Source organism: Aythya marila, assembly GCF_965140915.1.
Source record: "Aythya marila genome assembly, chromosome: 6".
NCBI classification, from domain to species: Eukaryota; Metazoa; Chordata; class Aves; order Anseriformes; family Anatidae; genus Aythya; species Aythya marila.
In genome coordinates, this window is record NC_139047.1 from 10,579,584 (window position 1) to 10,603,108 (window position 23,525).

Below are 23,525 nucleotides of genomic sequence, written 5' to 3' on the forward strand. Positions count from 1 at the left end.
CTTGAGGAGTTCACTTGGGCCAGAGCCATCCCGAGGACTGCAGTTAAAGCAGAATCGCTGCAAAGCCGCGCAAAGTGACCAGGGGAGCCAAGGGGGCTTCAGAGTCCCAGCAGTTGCAATGATGAAAAGGAAAACTGATGAGCAAGCTTTTGCAGCATAAATCAGACTTTTCCTTAAATGTTTAGGCATGCTTTAAGTCAGCAGGCTCTGTGCCGTGGTTTGCACACCACCCAAGATTGCACTGAAATGGGGATGCATTTAAAAATGACCATTACGGTCAGCACACAGATGCAAAGCTCAGGGCAGAGACAGAGCTGTGCGGTGCCGCTGGATAATTCAGGCTCTCCCTCATCCCCTAGATCAGGGATGCAGCCCCCTGTACAACAGTGACAAAGTGACAACTGCTGTGGAATTCAGGACTGTTGAAAGCCGTGCTGATACCTCGAACATTTCTCTCTACCTTGCTGTGAAAGCCCTCTTGTTCTTCTGCAACTTCTAACAGCCTGCACCCCTGATTCCTCCAGATTCCCCTGCAGCCCCCAAAATCTCTGATCAAAAAAGAACTGAGCCAGGATTTCAGAGAACATACTTCAAGATTTTTGCTAGTTTTGAACTTGTACAAACTCAGGTATTCATGTTTTTCCACTTGAAGTCTGAAGATCAGACTTAAAGTATATATATATTAAAAATACTGCATTGAGTAAATAAGACATTACATGCTCAGTTAATAACATTTTTAAAATTACATGGGACTTTAAGAAAACATCAATAAAGTAGAGATAAAGCTAGGCATGGTGACAGCAAGAGAGGTTTCTGGAGCAGTAAGGAAAGCAGGAAACATCAAGATTTTTTACATTGCAGACATTATTGAGCCAGGGGTGTTCCCTAATTATGGACATTCTCAGATATGTGTTTCTGTACCTTCCCCACCCTGTTCAGTTTGTTCCTTTTCTTCCCTTTGTTTTAGATCCTAATACACTGGCATTCGCTTGCTACAAACAGACACAAAACTGCAGGACCGGCCTCTGTGCTGCAGCCCCTCTTGTGAAGTGCTCTGGGATCTTGGGGAAGACGCACCTTTTGGCAGCATAACCCTAATAAATGCTGGTGGTGGTGGGAAGGAGCCATCCCTGGGGCTTTAGGTGCCAGGGAACCACTGGGAAGCAGAGGGAAATTAGGCATCAGCTTCCTCTGAAGCCTCACTGGTCACACAGGAGGAGGATTTCGTGCTGTTTTGCAAGGCTTGTGCAAGGAGGAGCCTTAGGGAACGTGGTCGGTGAGATTACAGAGGGCTGCTGGAGCATGTGTGCTCACGCACACCTCCCCGTCTGTTGCTGGTATCGAGCCTGACGGCCAGCAGAAAGCTCAAAACTGAGAGAAGGCACAACACAAAGCAAAGGGGAATCTGAACCGAGCGCTGGGCTCGTCTCCCGTGAGAGATGGAGCAGAGGGAGCTGAGGGGGAGCAAAGAGCAGGCCAGGAGGAGCCTGGGAGACCAACAGCAGAGGAAGCAAAGGGCCTTGGAGGCCCGAGAAGAGCCGCCAGGCAGAAAGAGCAGCTTGGGCTGGGATGTGTCACAGAGGGAGACTGAGACTAACCAGGCGCCACGCTAACATGAGGAGCGTGTTCCCAGTGGGGATCTCCGCCTGGCTGCGCGGGCCTCAGTGGCCCAGGGCTCTTCACAGAGCACTGCCTCACACGGGTGTTGTGGGCATGGTGTCTGGGATGGCGTGGGGAGCAGCCAGACCTGCCACGAGTGTCAGGGTTGGGGCAAAAATAAGACAGGTTGGGTACCAGCAGCACAGCAGGGATGGGGACAAGGCCAAGGGTGCCTCCTTCACACCTACACATGTTCCAGGGGTAGAAGAGGCAGGTGTCTGTTCTAACTGAAACCAGGACAGCAGGGGAGGAGGGGAAATGTAAAATGGATTCCCAGAGATAGGCTGTAGGGTAGTGGGAAGGTTTCCCCATTTGCTGTCCCACCATTCATCCAAATCTTAACCCAAAACTGAGCTGAAGCCTCCTCCACCTCCTCCACCCAAGCGGTAGGTGCCCAGCTCCCCTCCTGCAGCCTCTGGGCTGCTGCAAACCTGGGGGAGCTCAGCCTTCACCCCGATGGTTTTGCTGCTCCCCAGCCAGCAGGCAGCCAGGTTATTTTGGAGACCCACAAAGGAAAGAACCAACACAACCAAACACGACTGAATTGAGGCATGAAACAATTATTTCATCCTCACTGCCTGCAAGTGCACAGTCTCTGCCAGAGCATCACACTGAACTTGGCCTCCCAATAGCCAAGACCACCTTCCTCTGACCTGTTATTAGGGAAGTGACAGGGTCTGACAGGCAGACTGGAACTGGGAGATGATGTCAAAGAAATGTAGGACCCCTCTAGAGCTGAAGGGCACCAAATTTCCTCAGCCCTTTTGGAAATACCAACCTACGTTCATGCCTGAGGTTCTTTACCATTTAGTTGCTGTTTGAATCCCTTGGGAAAGCTTCTTTAAGCCATAACATGCCAGACCAATATGAGAGGGGTTAAGCAAGTACTGTTGGAAGTCCAGGAGAAGGCACAAGATGGTTCAGAGCAGCCCCTATGTATGTCCTATTACTGCAACAGCCCAGGCCGTCTCCACAGACATCAGCCACCACTGGCCTGCACCTGCAACGAAACTTTCCACCAGACATACCAGTATAGCTCCCAGTAATACTGGAATGCTTTGTTGTCTGTGCACAAATCCTTGCTCCACGTGGGCATTATTATCCCTGCCCGAGAGAGAGCATGGGAAGATCTTTGCAGACTTGGAAAAGGGGAACGGGTTCCCCCAGGACAGCTACAAAACCCTGACTTCTGCAGCCAGAGGCTAGCTTATGCAACCAGGCCTAGCTCCAACAAAAGCAATAAACTCAGCTCCTCCTTTGGTTAATGGAGCATAGATGGAAATGGCTTGGGTGGTTTATACAGGAGAAACTTGACAGCCCTTCGCCTGGATTTAAGAGCATCCAACTGCCAGAGATGAAACAGGCAAGTGAAGTGACTGGAGCCGAGAGGGATGTCTCTGGGAGGAAAAGCAATGCCAGCAATTCTGGTTAGTGTCTGGAGTTGCTGTGATATTGCACACTTCATCTAGTTTCCTTATCCCAGCCCTACCCAGCTTTGGGGCAATGTGCAAACACTTGGAGATGGGCGTAGACCCTTCATACACATCAGGATGCTTTTCCAGCATGCCCTGCTCTGGAAGGCAAAGCACTCTGGTGGAATGACCCAGGAGTGTTTGCCAAAGAGGGACTGAGGGGAGGGAAGGAAAGGAAGAAGAAAGTATTTAATAACTCCCAAATCATTTTTAAAAAATCATTAGCTATTATTTCAGCTGTGTGACCTCCAGAAGGGACTTTCTAGAGGGCCAGATTATGCAGTCAACTGAAAATATAAATAAGTATGGAAAGGGCAGAGATCACTTTATTCAGCCAACTTGTGTGGGATGTCAGGTTAAGTTTCCTGTAGGGTGCGTGCATGCTCTTCCAGGACACGAGTGTGGCCCAACAGCTCCCCTAATCTGAGGACACCTCCCCAGTCACCAGGCATGGCATTAACCAACAAGTTACCATCTTCATTTGTGGAGTGCAGATTTCCAAGGGCTTCTCGCCAGTCCCACAGGAACAGGAGCACATTGCACTGCTGCAAGATTTCCAGCTGCAGTTCAAGTGGGCTGCAGCCTCAGACACATTGTAGAGACTAGTTCTCAGCAAGCATGCTGTGGATAGGGGTCTTCATAATTCCTGGCTGAAGCATTCACATTTGGGAATGGAAAACTTGTGAACTCCTTTCCATTAGCACCTCTCCTTTCTTCCACATTCAAGGGAAAAGACTGTACCCCAAGAAGCATCTAGCATCCCTGAGCCCATCCATTTCATTTATTCGTTTGTTGCTATAAGGTACTGCTGTCTCTAGGGGTCCTTTAAGCTGAAGAACAACCGATCCCTAGGAATCTATTTACTTTTCAAGGGAGGATGTAATAAGAAATACTGCTAATTGCATTTGCTAAGATCTGAGAATGAGGTGGAAACCAGAATCTCTTTGGTTGTCAAAAACAGCTTTACTTTTCTTGAGAAGAGTTTTGCAGGACCTTGGTAAAAGAAGTGGTTGGGAAAACAAAAACAAAAAAAAAAAAACATTTCAGCAGAGAACTTACTGAGGCAGTGAGTGAAGAGCTCCAAAACCTCCCTAAACTCCAGAAGCTTGCAGCGTTCTGAGCCCATGGCATACATAAGGCTCAAATCCCTAATCTGGGCCAAAATTTCAGTGTGTGTGTCCCTTGCTCACTCGCTATCTCTCATGGAGAGAAGATAGGCATTTGTCAGAAGAGCAAAGCAAAACTCATAGTGCATATATTGCTTCTAGCTAAACAGAGAATTAAATTAGGATTGAAAAGTAGGGGTTACACCAGGAGCCCTACTGAATGCTGACCTCAATGGTATCCCTATGGCTGCACTCCACAATAGCTGGAAAAAACAACTTTAATGGTGAAAAGTGCAAAGGAATGAAGTTACTACAGACATCTTATGCTCTTCCATACCTGTAGTGTATGTAAGTATAAATATCACAGATGATCTGTGCACCTGCATTCAGTATGAGTTCTCACTGAACCTGTAGGGCTTCCATTTCAGTCACTAGACTCGTCCAGCCTCCCTCACTGTTCACAAACATGCCTGTGCAGTTTTAACTTGGGGGTAAGAAAAGTAAGGAAACATTTTTTTGTACTGCAGACACAAGCTGCATGTAAAACTTGGTTGTGTGGAGCAGAAAAGCTATTCAGCACCAGTCACAGACACAAGCAGTCAGATGAGAAACACGTGAGCAGCAGTTTCAGGAAAGTCCCCGATTCACAGGAGCATAAGCTTAGCTCAGGTCTGCACATCCTAGGACAGTATGTGAAATACAGAGAGGAACAGCATTGCCAAATTCAAAGCATGAAGTCTTTGTTTTGAACAGATGCAGAGAGCTCCTCTCCCTCCCCCAGCAAGGAGATTGCATCGGTATCACAGTAATATAGGTTATTAGCTCAGTGGGAAACTAGCAGGGTTCAGATTCAAAGGCTCAAGCAAGTCCAGCTTGCAGCTGGCAAACCTAAACAAGACCAGCCAGCTGGTGTTGAGCTGAGTCATCTGTACAGTGATTTGGTTGAAAACGTTGACTTAACCCATTCATATAATCACCCAAATCCAAAAAACCCGACAAGCGGAGTCAAAAAAAAAAAGTACATCTGCATTTTGCAGGATGACAGACTGGAAAAGACCATGTAAACCAATTTTCCAGGGCTTTTTATAGGCTTCTGTGTGCATGTTGCATACAATTCAAGTTCTTGGTAGTCATTTGTTAGTCTGTTCTGATTCAGCAAAGCACATGACACATCCTTAGTGCATGTGATAAATCCCACTGAAATCAGGGGGCTACAGGCACACATTTAGAAACTAGGCATGTGATTAAATAATTCACTAAACAGAGGCAATCTTAGGACATGCAGTTGTTTTTTTTTTTTTTTTTTTATTTTTATTTTTATTTTTACTCAGATTGTTTCTTTAGCAGCATCTCTGCTTGTTTCTTCCTCCAGGAGTTTGAACTTACTGGAGTAAGAATGTTTACTCCCCTTTTAAAAATCATAGCAAGGGAATGACCAGCTTCATATTTTACCTCCCAAACCCATAAATTTTAGATGTGTGGTGAAAAACTGAAGCACCTGCAGGAGAACCTATTTTATTGAAACCTGAAGCAGCAACACAGAGAGCTGGTAGACAGCAACCAGAATAAACCAGCTTTGGTGTTCACTCCCAGTTCTCTGATGTGCAAGAAAAAATAATTAAGAACACTGGTTCCTCGTTGCAGAGGAAATTGCAGCCCACGGAGTGAGTACAGGAGGAGGATTAGCTTGAAGGAGAGCAGCCTCTTGGAGCAGAGCAGGTTGGGGTAGGACAGGCTAGCCTGACCCCGTGGAGCAGCACAAAGGCCAAGCCAGCTGACGAAGGTTTGTGGCACCATCCAGACTGGAACTGTGTTGCTAAAGAGGTTCTGAGTAAGATCTTTCCCTTTTCTCCTTCCCATTGCTTGCTTGTCCTGCATCACGCATGTAACAGCTTCAGGAAAGCCCGTAAAGCAGCTGGCCAACCTCAAGCTGAGTTATAAGCAATGATGCTAGTCTTATGAGTCTTGGAAAAAAGAGTGACTCACAGCAGGTCAGTGCATGGCCATGGGCTGATGGGTCACTGCTACCTCTTCAGGAGACCACGCTCCTGAATTAGGCATCAGAAACCACGACAATAAAAGATAAAATATTTCACCCACGGGCAGCCCTGAGGGAGATTTGCTGCCTCATTATTCCCTGCAGCATTACTGTCCTCCTCTCCAGAGAGCCCCATCACTACTTTAATGAGGAGCCCCTCCAGTGACCGCCACAGCCCTGGTACACAAGCACAGCTGAAGAATAACACAGACATTCAAACATTTGTGGGGTCAGAGCCAGCCAAGGCCAAAAGATTTGAAGCAAAGCAAACAAGACCATGCTGAAGCACGGCATACTCACACAAAAAGCCTTGAAGGCTGTGAATCCCCTCTAAGCTCTGCAAATAGCCTTACCTCCTGCCGCTTACCTTGGAGAAGTCCCTTGATACAAGACTGTCTTAGGCACCCCAGGCAGCAGAAAGCCTGTCTTGAGAAGAGGTTGGTAATAAAAACCGAGTAGAAGATCTAGAGGGCTGCTTTTAAGCATCAGCAGTGCCATCTGCATGTAAGACAAAAGCTGCAGAGTTTTGAGGAAGGATTGTATGACACAATGCTTGCAGCCAAGGATGGAAGAAATGACCTAGTAGTGATGCTGGACTGGTGAGGGCTCTTGCCAGTCTTATGTCCATGTTAACATAGCTCTGTGCATCTCCTGACAGCCTTCTCTGAAGCACAGCGTGGTTAGCATCACGGACACACACCGGTGTGCCTTACTTGATGCCAAGAACTTACCACGTCAGGCGTGTATGGCATATAAAAGTGCAACTCCCTCTGCATGAGGGCAACACCCTATAACCCCACGTATTTTAAAGAGTTGGACTATTCTTGCCATAAAAAAGATCAGAGTAGCTTTATTGACTGCAGTGGAGTTAAACCGGTTTATTCCAAGTGAGAATTTGGCCCCTTGACTTCAATGAAGCTGTGTTGATTAATCCCAGATGGAGACCTGGCCTGGTACAATCCCATCCAAAAGTCCTGGGAGATTAGTAACACACGCACTGAATCACTGCCGTTACTCAGAGCCTGGGTGGTTATCAAAAACCTGCACCTGCTTCGGTGGGAAACACTGCTGGGCTCGGGCCGAGCCATTGCGATCACCGACTTCAGGGACCAGGGTGTGGCGAGCGAGGGCACATTCTTCAAACGCTGCCTCATGCGAGGGGGGAGATGCCAAAGCAGCACTCTTTCCTCTGCAAATGTTTGGGAATGTGATCCGGGATGCAAGTCCCAGCTCTGACAAAACCCAGGTGTGGTGGCAGTGAGCATGGTGGGCAAGGAAATGAGTCAATCCTGCTGCTTCTCACTAAAGGCTTTTTGTGATTCTGTGTAGGATCCTTAGTGTGAAAAATTAGGACTAAATCCACAGAGCTTTGGGGAATCTGTCCTGGCATCTGTTTGAAGAAACAGTTTTGAAGGGTGAGCACAGTTTCGTTCAGCAAAGGGAAAGCTTTCTTCCCCACACCAAATGCAATAGTAAATAAATAAATATAAATATAGTGCTAATAATGATAATGATAATAACAACAATAATAGCAGCAATAATAACAATATTATTATTATTACTACTACTACTAATAATAATAATGATAATAATAGAGGCATCTTTTTTCTTTTTGTAGCAGTCACCTCCAAGTCTCTTTTAAGGCAGGCCAAGTTTTGCTTCCCAGTGTTACAGGAACAAGTGCCATCCTCCTAGTGGGGAACAAATCCAATGAAAATTAAAAGTACTTGACTTTCACAGCAGTTCCTGTACACGTGCATGTGCACGGAGCCACACACAGCCACACACGTGTGCCTGTGGGGAGACATTGAAGGTGTGCCTTGGGTTGCAGCGAGAAGAAACACAGGAACAAACCTCTTCACAGGCTGGTGTTGATGGCTTTTTGGTCTCAGGTGGTAGGAAAGCAGGGTAGACAGCATGTAGCCCACCTCCCCATTGCATTATCCATGCACAGATGTTACTCACGGCTAAAGGATGCTTTTGCTCTGAGGCAGCATCGCACAGGTCAAGGTGACAAAACAGGGCTCGGCATTGCGTGCAGAGGCAGAGCATCACCATCGGGAAGGAGAAATGCCTAAGCTTGCAGTTTGCTTGCTTCAGCTCTGCCTCCCAAGCGTTTCTGAAGTCAGGCATCTGGAACGTGATGTAATCTGAAGATTGATCAGCAGCAGCACACGTACAGCTGTGCACATCTGGCATACAGGTGTTTCAGCTGCTATTTGTCAGTAACTGTATCAAACATTAAAAAGCACCCTGCATTCATAAGGAAATCATACCTGTCCCGCAGATTGTTCACAGGAGCCTATGAAATGCCATTGAATTTATGCAAACTGTCTCTGCTTTTTAGTGGGTGGCCCCAAATTTTATTTATTTACTTATTTCAAATCAGGAGCTTGAACCAGGGGCATTTTCAAAGCAGGCTTTTTGTTGTTGTTAATACCACTGGCATGAATCCATCAGTGGAATTAGTTGAGTCAGTCATAACGGATGGCTGCTATAACCCACTTGCTGATTTACTCTTAGGAGGCAATGTTGTCACAGAGCCTTTGTGCTGCACTGATGTAAAAAAGCTGAGATCGGTCCTTTTTGTGATCAGCTGCCTATGGACAGAGCAAGGCTTGCTTCAGAGTACCTCATCCACACAGGACAGGGGCAGGTAAAGTGGGGGAATGAGTAAGAAAGGATTCATCCTTTGGATAGGACCTGCTGGTGCCCAGTCCTAATCCCTGAGCCAGAAAACACGATTTCTTCCTCCCCCCGGGGATGCTGCTGCTCAGGAAGTTTGCAGCTGAATACACGCTGCACACAGGAAAAATAAGGAGAGCAGGGAAGGTGCTGGCTGAGCAGGCCAGACCAAAAGAGTTCCCTTGGAAAAAGAATAAAGCTGCAGATGTATATATTTATTTTTAGAGAAGGTGTTGTTCCTAGAATTTGTATTATTTTGGCAGGCATGGAGAGGGGAGGAGAAAAGGTTTCCCTCTGTCCAATATTCTTTCCTTTTCCTGAAATGAGGTGGAGGCAGAGGGTTTTTTTTACAGCCCATTTCATACCTCTGTTGTGGTTATTCCTGTAGAGGCGAACAGGGAGCAGACATTTCACACTGGCTGCCAGCGCTGTCAGAGCAGGCTGCATACCATACAGTGTGCAGCACCAGCTGCCCAGAGGCACCAGTCTCATGTATTTCCGAGAGGAAAAAGAACCTCGCTCCTATTGATATCTTCCTCCCAGATATTCTCAACCAGCCTACAAGAACATGATATCCTTTACTTTCCAAACAGCTTAGCATGTGCGTGCATTCAGTCATCATAGCCGACAGGTCTATAAACTGTAACAACAGCTCATGCAACTTCATCCTGAAGGATACTCACCCTTAGCTTGTGAGCTGTATTCGTGCAGGGTAAGCACTGAACATGGCTTTTGCTGTGAGCATCTCAACAGAAATGTACAGCCCATGCATGACCACTTTACCTTTCTTATCTGATTTCTGTGCAATATATTTCCACTGCTTAGCACTAATCTGGCTGGCCCAAGCATGTAGTAAGTGTGTGTTTCAGGCAGGAAGAGCCAAATGCCTGCCCAGAATTGCTTACAGGCTGGCAGCTGAAACCCATATAGATCTGAGAGGCCCCGAGGTTGGAGGGTCAGGGGCTCAGGAGGCAGAGGGAGATGAGAGGGAGCGTATTTAACGCCGTTGGCACAAGCCTCATCAGCTTCAAAGCCGTTGTTCAGGGACATGTGTGCGTCTGTGCCACCTCCCTCCCCATCCCCCTTTATTTTACTGGAGCTGCCCAAGAAGAAAATCTCTTTCTCTGCCTTCTTCCCCTCCCTGCTCCTCTGTTCCACACCTTCCCTGTGCAAAGCCAGGCTCACTCCAGAGTGCCTCAGAGATGAGCCCAAGGAAGGGGTCTGGAGGTGGGTTTTCTCTGCTGTGGTGTTATCCAGGAGGGCTGGTGCTGTCTGGATCCTTCACGTCCCTCTTTGCCTTTGGCCACTGACTTTCCCTGGCCCCTTGCACCACAGGCCCTTTCGTGGGCCAGGAGATGCTGGTGGTGTCCCCGAGCGCTTGTTCTTCAGAGCCACCCACGAGGCAGCTGGGCAGAGCCGAGGACAGAGCTTAGACGGCCCTTTCAAATGTCGAAACAGCTCTGCTTTTTCCTGCTCCAACTGCTCATTAACAGCTTCCGGCTTTTGGCAATTTCTAGCCGCGCTTTCAGTGATGTACTGCCAAGATTTTAACAAGGGGCTCCCACAAACCTACCTCCTTCTCCAGCTGCGACGAACCCCACAGCCCCGGGGAGGCCAAGGCTTGGACTGTGGAGGAGTGCAGGGCTGGGGGAACTGTTCCTTTGGGGGGCTCTTTCCTGTTTAAAGATTTTTTTTTATTTTATTTTCTGGCAAGGGAGGGACGCAGCACCTTGGAGCAAGCATACTGACTGCCTGGAGGTTGCTGCAGAGAGGCAGGACATAACGCAGAAACCCTGAGAGTCCCAGCAGCAAAATACTTCATTGCAGAGCTCTCACTTGTCATCCATACTGGGAGGCCAGCCCCAGGCTACTAATTTTATCTGGGCCAGAATAATCAGCCACAAGCCAAAATGCTGAAGAAGTGGCTTTTTTTCTACATGTTTCGGGACCCCAAAGGGCAAGTTCTCCTGCTGGAAGTGGTTGAGCCTGTGAGTTTCTGGGTGCAGTGAAGGCCAGCTCAGCTTTCCTGTGTTTTGGGTCGGGCTGTGCTGAGTCACACCGGGAGCAGGGCTGGTGTCCCGGGGAGCTCTGAGCTCCCAGGCATCTTGCAGGCCTGAGGTCAGACTGTGCTGACCCTGCAGCTTCCCTCCCTCTTCAGCTTCTGTAATCTGTGGGTTGGTGTCAACTGGCTTGGTGGAGGCTCTCAAGCTGTTATGTTCCTGTCATTTTTTGCTTTTATAAGAGGTGTCTGGATGTTTTACTGGGCTGATGTTCCCCACCCCAAGAAAACAGCATGTTTTTTAAAATAACCATCTTTGAAATTTAACGTGGAATTACCACAACCTGTATTCCTTCCCAGGCATGAATTACACTCAGATAAATCAAAATTCAAATGATAGAGAGCTGGAGATGCAAGGGAAGTTTAACAGGAGCCAAGGAAACTTCGAGATCAGAGTTTGTAGAGGTGTTAAAATTGCTCATGAGAGTCACTGCCTTCTCTGGTACTGCAGAAACTTATTTTACTCCAGAGAGCTTATTTTATAGCCGTGCACCTGAGGCTGAGAGAATAGAAGAGTTCATTCACCTTTAAATAAGAACTGGGTGCGAGAAAGGCAGCTGTATGATGGATACCAAAATAATAAAGTTTGTGGCAGTCAAAAAACAGTCACTTAACTGCTGGTTAATATATCCATAGATAAACCTATAGATTACGCATTAATAAATCAATGTTAAATGCAGGCCTTTCTGGTAAATGCACCAGCATAAATTACACTGGACAAATGCAACAAGTAGTGTCTCATTAACTTTTAAAATGTTAGTCTTCTGTACTATGTTAAATTCCTTTTAAAAATAAAAATAAATTATTTTTAAATCATTTTTTTCTAATTAAAAAATAGTTTTTAAAAACTGAAAAAACGGAAAGACAAACAGTGACAAATAATTTGTAAATTTAAGTCCAGTATTGTAAAGCTGGACTTACAGGGCCAGCAGCTCTTCCAGGACAGCCAGACTTGACACAGGTGAAGTCTGTTTAGATAGGTGGCCATAGATACAAACGAGTCTTCCTGCAAGACAACGAGAAGAAAAAAAAAAAAAGGATTTAAAACATGATTAGTTCAATCAATATTGGCTGCTTGCTGTCATTAAATTTTTATATATATATACACATATATATAATCAATCTACTTCTCTTTTCTGTGGATAGTTATTTGTGACAGAAGCACTCAATATCCCCGGCTTTATTTCAGCTGTGGCAGCTGGTCCCCAGCCTTGCAGGCATGCTCTGTCCTGTTCAGCTGGCCAAGGCCAAGACACAGGTCCAGGGTCACGGGTTCTCCTGTTGGCTTCCTTTTTGGCGTTGTCTCTTTTGGATTTTTCATCCCAAACAGGGAGGTGTGAGCAAGCCATTGGCTTTCCTCGGTGCTGGGCTGGCGAGACCGAAACAGGCTTGGAGGGAGGAGAATTGAAAGGATTAAACCTCCTTCCAGATGGGCTGTACGTTTTCTTTTCCTGCATCCCTGTCAAACAGTTAGTCACACTCCCGATAACAAACCGGGGAGCCGCGGGACGCGGGGAGGATGTTTTCTCTTGGACCAGCCATGGGCAGATAAATCCTCCAAGGTCTGAAAAGCCTGGGGTAAATTAGATTAGAGGCTTTCCTCTAGACAGCGAAAGGCGCTTGAGGCAGGGGTAGGTTTGGAGAGAGCAAGGGGAGGCCCTGCGGCTCGGGAATGAACAACGGCAAGGGATATGTTTTTAAATGGTTTCCCAGCTGTAAGATGCACATAATTGTGGCTTTCCTTCATCTGGGAGACTTCAAGAGCGGATGGTTGATAAGAGTTCATACCAGCAAAGGCAGAAAAACACAAGCCAAGGTATCTGGTTTCAGTCTGTCCGTACCCGTAGCATTAGATCTGATTTTGGCCCTCTCCCCCCTCTGCATGTACACAATTATCTGAATTCCTTTCTCCGCTGCTTCCTCCCCTCTGAAGTCTTGCAGACCGGCCCTTGTGCCTTTTCTGCAAGGGCAGCAGTCACACACTGTGTTAGGGATGGTTGTGCAACTGGGCTCTCTCCTTTCCCGGTCACCTTGTATTAGTGTAGGTGCCTGTGCTGCACTCACAAGGACTCCCCAGGGGACACAGAGCAATCACAGGGATGGGAACTTATACCCCCAACCCCTTCTTTTTAGCTTTTTCTGATGGGAAACAACCTAGAAAACAGGAGAGTTCCACTATTCTAACCACCTAACCACTCACAGGTGCCTCTGTGCCTCAGTTTCCCCCTTTTGCCTTATCTCTGCTGTTTGCCTCTGGCTGTGTTCCCCAACCCCTTGCATTGCAGGTGGGGCATCCCCAGGACCATTATGCACGCCAGTGTGGGCTGCTTTCCTGCACAGTTGTGTGGGCAGCAAGGTAGATGTGCTCAAGGACACAGCCAAAACATTGTTTTTCCACCTCACCACTGTTGTCTCATTCTCCTCACCCAGCTGTCCTGTGGTCAAACAGGAGGGGGACCCTTTCTGGCATGCTGGTATGGGGAAATTGGCTTTCCAAAATATGACTCTTGGTCCTTCTCTGGGGTTGCCTCATGCTGGCTTTTCCCATGTAAGACAGCACACAGTTGCCTGCTTGCAAAGGCCTTGCTGCTGCTAAGCAATACGGTATTTTTCCCTCAAAGTTGCATCTTTGTGCCATCCAAATGTCAAAAATATCTTAAATAGAGACTACTGTCTACCCTGGCTCTGGGAACAGCTGACAAATCTGTAAGATGATTTGAGAATATCCCTTTGGTACAGACACAGCCAATGCCTGTAGCAGGGCATAGATCCTTTCTTCCTTTCACTTTGCTACAAAAACATTAGTTCATATATAAACTATGCATAAATATGAACACAACATGTACAGATACAGGTTTCCCATTCCTACACAGACCAAGGACTTACTTTCATAAACACACCTAAAGACCCGATGAATTCAGTTAAATTTTTCTGTTTGCTTTGATTTGGTTTTAGCCTACTTGCTACAAGCTATACTATATAGAAATTTCAGCATGGAATTGTAAAAATGGAAAGCCTTTGAAAATTCTTCTGATCTCACCCTAACTTTCCCTTTCTGACAGCCAGTTTTGACTGACAGAGCAGAAGTTTCTTTAGAAAAACTGCTGATGGGGCCTGGTTACACGTCTAAAAGCGGGTCAGGTCTGAACCAAGCTGCTTGGTGGTGCGGACAGGTTCTGGAGCACCAAGCTGGTCTTTGCTGCAGCCAGAGATTATCAAAGCCATGGTGACTGTGAAACCCATCACCTGAGCTGGGACAGTCCTTGTTTTCAAGGCTCTTAAGGAAATCAGTGAGGTGCCATTTACCCAGGTAGGGAACAAAAGCAAAACCCCAGCACTCTCCTTTTCCAGTCAAGGTGACACAGGCCTGTTGCAGGTCCCTCTGCATGGTCTTTAGTAGGCAGCAGTGGATAAAACTGCTCGTAGGAATCCACCATTTTACTCAAGAGTGGCTGTGATGGTCAGGGTGCACGGGAAAAGGGCTCAGTTCTAGGGTGCTTTGGCAAAGGCAAAGGGCAACCATCCCACCTCCCAGGATGGGGCCCGGCTTTGAAAATGAGCCTTGCTTTGGGAGATTTGGCTGGTGATAAACAAGTCTCTTTTCTGCTTTGCTTTTACCCTACACAGCAGGAAGTCAGAGCAAAGTTTTCCTCCACAAACCTCTACTGCAGCCCACTTCGGTTCTTTCTGGTTTTCGTAATCTGCAGGAGCAATAGCAACCAGGAGCTCCATGTTTTGCCTAATCCTCCAGGATGGAAGGTTGCAAATACCTGTTTGCCTGTGTACGTCCCTATGTGCTGGTCACGGCTCCAGGCCAGGTCCTGGCTGCCAGCACCTCGCCTCCACCCTAGCACCTCTCTTCTGTAAGTTTAATGGCGCTATGATAAAATCCAAGCCAAAATAACGCCCCATTCTTCCTGACTTAGGTCTGTTTCATATGGCTCACAGAAACTCACCCCATGCATAGTTGGAAGGCGATTCGGGGAGGCTCAGAACTAGGTCAAAACAAACTTAATTTCCTCCTGGTCCAGGTGGAGTGCTGCTTTGTGAACCGGGCTATCTGCACGCCGCCTTTCAGCTTTCCACCCGCGGCCATCACAGCCTCCGACACACAGTCACAGGAAAGCTTGTAGCGTTTTGGAGCATGGCTGGTTTCCACTCTCCCTGTGCTCCAAAACAGCTGGACCATTTTTGCCTAGTCTCCAGAAAACAAAAGCAACAACAAGGAAGAGGAATCACCTTCGGGCATGGAATATTTTCAGCACAAGTTTCAGAAGGTTATGAACAGATTAAAAAAAAAAAAAAAAAAGAGTCTGGATAGCAAAGCTTACAGACCTGACCATGGATATCATGATCAATACTTGCAACATGGTTATTTAAGCTGAAAGCAATGGTCCTCAGTTCGCAAAGGTCAGGAATGAGCAAGGTTAAGGGCAAGGTTGGGGTGTTTGACAGTAAGCACGTAAGCCTTAAGCACCACAGGTAGGTACCCTGCTCAAGAAGATGACAACCCCCAATAAGTTTGGTGATTTCTGAGTCCCCAGCAAGATCCTCCTGGGTACCTCAGACCTCTGCACTTCAAACTGCCAGGTAGGCTTTAAAGGCAGTCCTCTTGGACGGCAAACCTGGGGTTGAGTAGGGTGACAGGCACTAGGGAGAAAGGAGCACAAGTTGCTCTCAGGACTCCAGCTAGCCTGCCATGGGCCACATCCAGTCCTCTGCCTCAGTAACCAGGTGAGATGGGGCTCCCGTGGCCAGAAGCAAACCAGATTCAGGCTTTCTGGCCTGAGAATCAAGACCCTGAGATCTGTCTTCCCCTCTAGCTTGACATTTCCTAATCTAAAGAACAGCGCGATTTCTGGAGCAGCCTGCTTTGGCATTTCAAAAATTCACATCAGCCCATGCTGACCTTTTCTCTCCAAAGGCACGGGCGCGGACACGTGCGTCCCATGTCACGTTTTGCATTGTTCGCTCTTGTTTTCCCCATCCCCAACCACGGCGTGCCTACGGGGCAGTACGCACGCAGCGCTGGTGTGGCGGCTGGGCGTACCGGGGCTGTGACATCATGCAGTAACCAAACTAGCCACATTTATTTGTTTTGAAAAATATTAAGGGCAGCTGCTACTTAGCGCCGACAGAAACATTTTATTGATTTTCTAGAGCAGGAGTGTCCCCTGTTGTGTTGTAACCCAGCAGTGCTTGAACCCAGCGGTGGGACATTTCCAGAATAAATCAGCTACAGGACATTTTCCCTTCTCTTTTTAAATATTCAGAGCATATCCAGCCTTGAAAATACATGCCTGGGTAACAACTAGAGAGGTCACTGCCTCATGTTCTTGCTCTGCCCTGTCTCAATCAAATGTAATCTCCAAGCAGGTCCAACACAGAAGGGGACTACTCCTTCCCCATCCACCCCATAACGTCCCATCACTAGCAGAGGAGATGGAGATGGGACCATTTCTGACATGATGACGGGGGCCCTGCAGCTTTTCCTTGGGCAGGAGAATTTGTTCCTCTGCTGCTGTTCTCGAAGGGGAAAACGCTCTTACCAGCTCTCGTGCAACACCTAGCACGGGAACAACCTGATCATCAGTGTGGGCCAGGGCTAGTGACAGCCTGAGTGGGCTTTAACTGTAGGTTTCCTCGCATTTTTCCCTTCTGGTTATTCTCATGTTGGGAGGATGAGTTTTGAGACAACGGGGAACTCCAGCTGAGTTTGTCTGGTGCTTTCTCGTGGGCTGGTTTAATATTTGCTTCCTCAGCGCGTGTTTGCTTGTGTCCTACCTAATCACCCCAGGCAGCCCCGCTGCTCGCCAGCCCGCCTCGCAGAAATGCCGCTCCCTGCTCCAAACCTCCAGAGTCTGTAAAAAAGCAGCCTTTGAAGTTAACATCCCATTAAAAATGAATGTTCTGGGGACGCTTAAAGAACAGGCACAGTCTGGGCAGGGAGACTTCAAAGGAGGCAAAAATGCAGTGGTGGGGACTGTGCCGAATGCGGCAGAGCGGCTGGGGCACCGCGGGCTGGTGGGAAGAGCAGCCTCTCCATCCCACTGAGCCAGGAACGGGGCAGCCACACACGGGGGCAGAGAGGAGCACACTCACAGGTGTCACTTATTACTTATTCACATCAGTTACTGCAATTCAGCAGTGAAGGATGCTCAGTCAGAAACCGTGTCCCCTCCGGAGGCAGCCGAAAGCAGCATCACCAGCCCAGGGGCACAGGCAGCGTGCCCTGCACTGACCCACTGAGCGGGGCTGGGGTCTCGGCTTTGACCCACGCTCCTTTTCACTTCCCCAGGATGAAGGGGAAGGGGGGAGGAAACAGTCTATAAACTTCTCAGCGACTGCCGAAATCAGTACCAGGTGTCACGGGGCGAGCAGCTGGCGTGTGCTGCACCGTGCTGCTGTTTGTGCCCCTCATCTCCCCCCTTGCTGCCTGACCCCAGCTCGGTTAGGAGCACAAGGCAACAGGACCGGGCACCTGTGACCCCTTAGTTGGGCTGGGACCTTTCTGGTAGGAAAGTGGCCAGACCCTGGGTACAGAACCATTTCTGACTTTGCAACCTATACAACAAGCTCAAATACCATTTTTTTCTTACAAATAATAATAATTTTATTATTTATTTTATTATTTATTATTGAGTATTTAACAGTTTAAATACTCAAAGGGTTTTCCTGTGATTTCTATTGCTTTTGCATTCTTGGCTGTGTTATGGAAATGATTTCAATCCCTTTGTAACCAAACCCAACCCTAATCCTATATAAGCAAGGACCTCAGGGACCTGTTGCAAAATTTCCTCCGACCGGGGCCCTGCTCTTGCTGCCACCTTACATCAAGCCTGCAGCTCTCAGCTGCCGCGGTTTCCCTGCTGTGCTCTGGGGCTGGGGAATGCTCTAAAGCAAATAAAAATGAGCAGCAGCTTGTGCCACCACAGAAAATGCACTGGATCTGTAATGTTATAGGGTCCAGAGTGCGTAACAGCTATATTCTGTGTTTTAAACTGCAGGATAAAAGAAATGTTTAGAAATTATGTTCAGCAGAGAGCTTCACTGTGTATCATCACACACTCCAGACTCTAATCATGCACTGTTATTGTGTAGCTTTATGCCCTTCAACCATGCACTGGAGAATCACAAGGTGCTTTATGGGCACGAGCTAATTAAAACCCATGTGCACTGTGAGAGAGGAAGGGATGTACGGCAACTTCCCAGCCAGGGAAGCTGAGGCACATGCAGAGAGAGCACTTACACAGGGAACCTGTGCATGAGCCAGGATTAAAACTGAGCTCTGCAAGGTCCTGCTGTCCTACCCCTCCAGCTCAGTGCTGAACTTAGAGCAGAAACTCTGTCCCCTCCCTGTGAAATCCGCTATGGGCTTTGCTGTGTCCTTTAAGAAGCCCCATAAATCCGTACCTCACCATCCAGCTGCCACAGGAGACATGCAGTGAGGCCACGAGTGAGCCAGGTTTGCAGGACTTCTCCAGGAAACCTCGGTGGGCCCTGCTCACAGGAGTAGCCACCAGCTGGATACGTTGGCAGGCTTTGATGAACGCCTTGTTGAGCCCCTCTGGAATTAAAGGATCATAAACATGAAGCATGACCTTGGGAGGGTCCATTAAAGCACAGAATTGCTGTGGAAAAGCTCTCTGTAACTTAACAGGTGACAGGAGCCTGCTGGCTCATTTTTAACGCTCCTGAAGGCAATGGGGCAGTGCTTCCCCCGCTGGTGTATGTTGAGCTGGGATCAGAGCTGGACATTCTGGGTGCACTGGTTTTACTGGGACCCTTCGAGCTGGGCTTTCCAGAAACACTGGGGGAAATAAACCTTTCATGGCCAGGTGTACCAGCTGCCTTTGGGTGACCTTTGTATCTGGGCATAATATTGCCTCATCAGCTAAGAGGCTGCCTTAATGTGCAGTGGATAACTGGAGAAAATAGGAGGGAAAATCATTTAGCAGCTCATCTGGTGCTGTGGTTCCCATCCTGTGGTCCACAAATCGTTAGTGAGATGTAAGACCTCAGAAAGTGATTCACACACACAGGCCCAAATCCAAATCATAGACTCACACACGAGCTGAGGGACAGCAAAATCAACAAAGGAACACAACACTTGACCTACTGTTACTTGCTTGTGAATGTGTCCCACTGTGGCACTGCTGCACGAGATGGCATTTTTTTCAGGAAGGACTAACTAGTCCTTGGATGCTCCTGTCCTTCAGCTGGATCCACTGCAACAAAACCAGATGGTACTTGACTTGCTTAACCCACTCCGAAAAACCTCGAGTAATGGAGATCATGCCGTACAGCAGAAGATAACAGGTCTCCTGCTGCTTGGTCTGATCTGCTAACTTTACATCACACATATTAAACAAACAAACAAACCAAAACCAGCACAGGAGGGTCCTTCCCAAGAGACATGTGGGCTGAGGGTTCTTTTGGCATCATGGGGACAGCAATTACTCCAATTACTTATGGAGAAATGCCTCTTTATTATTACCACAAGGCTCAAACCTGCAGTGCCGTGGCAGCAAAGCATGGACCCACAGATGAGCAGCAGTGCCCTGGGTGACTCCTGCAGCCCCTCACGGGGAAACCAGGGCTGGTAATGAGGCATCAGCCCAGTGGTAGGCCATCTAATCTGCCCACCACAACCCCAGTGCTGGTGCCCTGTGAAGGATGGGGAGGGATGGGGTAAGGGTGTTCCTTACCCTGCAAAGCCAAGCCAGAGCCCTGGGGCACAGCACTGCTGCCATTTGCTGAGCAGATCCTGTGCTCGTTTGCCTCACTGTAACAGGGAAGTCAAAACACCCTGTTAGCACTGAGCTGCTGTGAAATTCCCATTTTTTCCAGTTGGCCGGAGCCAAAAGAGCTGCTGGAAACCTGAAGGAACTGGTGAAAATGAGATCCTGCACTGCAGCAGCAGTCGGAGCGGCACCGGGGGTGAAGACATTGACTTCCAAATCACCACTTTTGCTCCGAGAGCAGCTTTGTGCTGACCTGTCCCATCTTGGATGGGGTTTTAAAAATAAGTGGGAGTAGGCCAGCTCAGTGTTGCTTTCTGCCCATTTTTACCTTCCTTTACATGGCAGCCAGGCTGAACAAGGAGCGGGGTACAGCGTTTTGTCATGTGGCTGGAAGCAAACAGCACCCACCCCTTCCTCTGCTTGCTGGAGAAAATCGTGGAAAAAAAGATCACTGAGCTTAAAGGTTGCCCCAGACCCCAGCAGAAACTCACTCTGTGGTGTCTTCCTCCTTCCTTTATTGTATTTTTCTTTCCCGAGTCCCCGCCGTGCTCCCCTCGCTGGGGTTGTGGCAATGTGAGCATGAAGAAAGGGCCAGTCTGTCATCTGTCAGACGTGCTCATACACAAACCACGGCCGCTCGCACACACCAAGCAGTTAGGCTTTCCTAAGTGGTCCTGGGCAGCTTGTCAAGTCCTGAGCTTGTCTGCAGAATGTGGTTGTAATTAGATAATTAATAACTTTGAGAAGGAAAGGAAAGGAAATAAGCTAAATGGAAGCTTTCCTTAGTGGGAGGAAATAATTATATCTGCTTTTTGATATATGAGCTGAGATGGCTTTCTGGAGGCAGAAACAGCATCTTGCATGAAAAATCATCCCTCCCCCAAGTTGGTTGGGATCTCCCTTGGGCACTGCTGGGGCACAGCTTGTCCCAGCAGCCCGCAGACGAGCAGCAGCAGGTTGCTGCAGACCAGGGCAAAGCCCGCAGGTAACAGGGCTCCCCGCCGTGCTGCTGCATCCTGTCACATCCCAGAAAGCGGAGTGGATACGCGGGGCTGGGTCACTGGGAACCGCGGGGAAAACAGGGCTCTAGCATCACATCCCTCGGGGCTGGAGAGGTGCTGTAAGCAAATGGACTTTTAAATAGCTGCGTTGCTGCTGCCTATGGATTTAACCATTTCACATCACAATGAAAAAAAAGGCTATGGCATTACTAAACTCTGAAGTTACACGCCCAAAAGGAATCGTTAGATTTATGCTGATTTCTTTTATTTTGGATGTGCTTGGCTGTTACTTAAATGTGCTAGCCAAGAATAGGAAGAAAACATTAATTTTCAGCAGGGTTTGCCTGATGTTGCAGGAAGAGCCGAGAGTCACTTTGGGTGGGATTACATTTTGTACAAGCACATTTGGGGCACCTAGCTCTGCTCCCTGGGCGTCGCTGGGAGCCCTGTGCTAAATACAGCAACAAATTGGCAGCAACACTAGCGCTGAGCATCCAATCTCCCCGTTTCCCTCGGTTAAGAGGCCACGAGGGCTATTCCTGGTGCACTGGATCTTGCCCAGCTGCTGGATTAACCAAGTGTCTCCATGCTACCGGCACCAGGGATGGATTTTAACATGTGGTTATGGGTTTTCACAAACACTGCCTTGGTTTGCAGGGGAAAAGAGCTTATGAGATAATATATATCACACAAAGATGTGCTGTATTCAGTGTATTTATTTTTCTTTTTTTTCTCCCCCTTTCTCTAGACTGTCCAGTGTCTGAGACTGAAGTGGAATTGGGATGTATCCAAGTTTGTAGCTTCTGAAACCTTAACAACCTCAAGTAAACTGGTCCAAAAGACACCTCTTGACCTCCCTCGCTCTGAACTCTTGCAGAGCACTTAGACTGAGCAGAAACCAGCACCAAAGCTAACGGTCTGAAACTTTGCAACATCTCTCCCCAAGTGACTGACCAAAGAGAAAAGAGAAGCAACATTCCTGATTGTTCATTGTTGTTGGGTTTTATGTCCGTGTGTCTGTCTGTGCGTTTGGTTTGATTTCTTTTTTTTTTTTTTTTTTTTTTTCTTTCTGATAAATCTTAATTCAGGAATACCTTTATGAGAAATCTTTGGGTTTGGATTTTATTTCTCCTTAGCTGTATGCTTTTTTTTCCTTTTTTTTTTTTTTTTTTTCCAAAACATGATTTCTTGTACAGTAATGTCAAAACTGGACCAAGGCTCTCAGAAAAAAAAAAAAAAAAGAAAAAAAAAAAGGAAGAAAAAAGGCCTCAGTGTCCCCAGCTCCCTGCATGATTTGTTTCAAGTACAGCCTGGACTACAGACTGCCCTCCACACTCTGCTGCCTCTCCCTTATTGCTCCATGATCTGCTACAGCTCCCAGCCCCTTCCCTCCCCTCCTTTTTATTTTCATTTTCTGTTCCAGTGTATATGTTGCTTATTTGTTTTATTTATTGAGATATTTTTAACGAGCTAAGAGACTGCAATGTCGCTGTGTATACTGCTTCTCTTGCCAATAAAAATAAAGATGTCATGCAGCTACTGGGGGTATTTGATTTACACTCTGAGTGCACAGCCCCGAGCAGAAGCTGAGGAGCTGAGCCACCCCACCAATGCCTCAGTGCTCACCGACTTTGCTAAAACCCATTCCCCAGGTAGCAGGTGATAAATGCAGAAGATGTTAGCTCAGCATCACTTACGCATGGTGATGTCTGCCCACGTGTGCCAGGAGCAGTGGGTTGCTCGCTCGCAGCCCTGCTCAGGAGGCTTACTCAGGCTGCAAGCACTGTGGAAGGGGCTCGGGCATCCGTAGGGCCATGGCCTCCAACGCACTGCTTGTTGCAGACTCTGCCTTTCCAAAGAAAACTTTCAGCCTTTCCACAGAACAATTTGTAATCATTTCAAAATGAATTTCATGTAGATGGGCTGGAGTTGGACTGCTCAGCCTTGGAATTACTATTCATTTCTGGGCTGCATATTGCATCCAGAAAAGAAGCATGACCCATAAAAGCTGGGCAAAAAGCATTAGCTGCGCTATAGAAGTGGTCACCCGGGGTTGCTGGTGTGCTCCTGCTTCCTCCTTCCCTTCCACCTCTTCCAGCTCTGCTGGTACTCACCAGCCTTCCTCCACCGTCTCCTAGAGCCCCGTCAGGCTCTTGGTCACACACATGCTGAAGCCAGGTTTCAATTTCCAAGTCATAAATAACACGTTTAAAAAGAATTTGCTCTGAAAGAAAAAAAAAAAAAAAAAAAAGGAAAAAAAAAAAATCCTTTAAAGAACAATCACTGTGGATCTGGAAACATGGGGCTAAATTATCCCAAATGACCTTTTGTTCTCACACCCTTTCCCTGCTGGATTAACAACGATGCCAGTTAACTTGAGAGCATCTGGACTGCAACACCGAGGTGACAGACAGAGATTGATTAAACGGCAGGTCTCTGGCAAAGGCAGCTTGGGAGCCTCAGTGCTCCTTGCAGGAATTATCAATTCACTTTGCAAAGCAAGAGACAAAACAGATCTCTGTAAGAAAGATCAGCTCAGAAATTGGCAGAGAGTGGTGTAGTGGGGGGAAAGGAAAAGATGGTGAAGGATAATTGGCTATGGAAAAAAAAGCAATGCTGTGGTGTCTAGAGCCATTAAAAAATAAATCATGTCATTCCATCTAAACCAGCTTCAGAGAAAAACTTTTTAGCATGCCAAATCCGGAACATACATGTGTGTATCATCAGATGTATTAATTGCCTGATAGGCTTCAGAACTTAA

General features: G+C 47.6%; 1 protein-coding gene across 1 annotated transcript in view; it reads left to right on the forward strand.

The window, feature by feature from the left end:
* Positions 1-22,273, forward strand: part of TWIST2 (twist family bHLH transcription factor 2) — a 35,841-nt gene extending 13,568 nt beyond the window's left edge. The window contains exon 2 of the mRNA XM_082762965.1: positions 21,513-22,273. The gene's annotated coding sequence lies outside the window, so the exon portion shown is untranslated. The remainder of the gene's footprint in view (positions 1-21,512) is intronic.
* Positions 22,274-23,525: the final 1,252 nt, after the last annotated feature.